Source organism: Epinephelus fuscoguttatus, linkage group LG18 (assembly GCF_011397635.1).
Source record: "Epinephelus fuscoguttatus linkage group LG18, E.fuscoguttatus.final_Chr_v1".
Classification (NCBI taxonomy): Eukaryota; Metazoa; Chordata; class Actinopteri; order Perciformes; family Serranidae; genus Epinephelus; species Epinephelus fuscoguttatus.
In genome coordinates this window covers 134,821-136,172 of record NC_064769.1, presented here as the reverse complement: position 1 = coordinate 136,172, position 1,352 = coordinate 134,821, and the positions used below count along the sequence as shown (strand labels likewise).

Sequence of the window (1,352 nt, the reverse complement as noted above, 5' to 3'; positions counted from 1 at the left end):
TGTTCGAGAGATACATGTTCAACTAAGGCTGTTCTGGACAACACCAGTGGCATATGGAGTAATCCATAATGATGGATTATTCCATTTGCTTTTATTACCATTAAATGTTGATAGTGATAGTGATTGATTTGATAGTGAGTAGCTGCTGCTGTTCTACATCAGGTTTACTCCCCCTTCCAAAGAAATGCTCTGATTTTCAGTCTATTAAGAAACTGCATGAGATGTACTGCAGCATACAGTGTAATAGGTCATATGTTTTAAAAAATACTTGTTAACACATTTTTTTCTGTTGATAAAACAAATAGTTGGTTAATCGATAAGTTGATTATCAGTAAATGTTTAATAAATTAGACATTCAACTAATTTATCGAGCAAAAAGGAAAAACATTCTTTGGTTTCAGTGTCTCAATTGTTGTTGGTTTTTAAAATGTTTTTTACAGAGTTGATGAGTAGTTAGATTGGATATGATTGTCAGATTGGATATGATTGTCAGTTGCAGCCTATCTTTTTCTACATCTACTGCAAAACCAGAGGTAGTGTCTGTCTCACCGCTCGCACATGTATCGTAACACATACTGTAACTGTTCACTATAATGGAGAAAGATAGAGTACCCAGTAAGGTAGTTTAAAATTGTGGTCATCACAACATAAGGAATTGCAGTGGTCATCCTTGAGTGTCTATGAGCTCTTCTCATTGTAATGTTGCTCAGTAGTAGAACTCACAGAAGAGTGCTGTCAGCATAAGTGGATTTGGACATTTCTTTCACCAGTGACACCTAAAAGAAAAAATCATTAAACTAGTGTCATTCTTAAAAGTACAATCAGCAAGATACTGTATAGCTTTTTAGTGCAACCCTCTCAGATTTGACTAAAATATACAGTGGTGGAAAGAAGTTTTCGGACACCCTTAAAATTTTACACAATCTCAAATATTATCATGAAATATTTGTGGAAAAATCTTTTTTGTGTTTCAAAAGGTGTGGCTGCATTAGACAGATACAAACAAATACAAATTATATTTTTTTGTTTATTGTTTACAAGAAAAACTAAATTCTTGACAGTTTCGATATGTCAGTTCTCAACATTGTCGGTATCAAAGTCAACAAATAACAGAGAATGTGTTCAAAACTGAACAAAAAATAAATAAACCATCACATCATCAAATTAATATTTAGTAGTCCTGCCATTGGCACGTAGTAGAGCTCTAATCCTGGCTGGCATGTTCCCCACGAGCCTTTCACACTGTTGAGGGGTAATCTTGTCCCATTCTTCTTGAATTACTGCTTTTAATTCTTCTAAATTCTTTGGTTTATGCTTTGAAACAGACCTTTTGATAATCCACCACAGATTTT

At 33.9% G+C, this 1,352-nt stretch overlaps 1 protein-coding gene across 1 annotated transcript in view; it reads left to right on the top strand.

The window, feature by feature from the left end:
- LOC125905816 (uncharacterized) overlaps positions 1–1,352 on the top strand; it is a 197,314-nt gene that overhangs the window by 104,158 nt on the left and 91,804 nt on the right. The gene's annotated exons all lie outside the window — the stretch shown is intronic.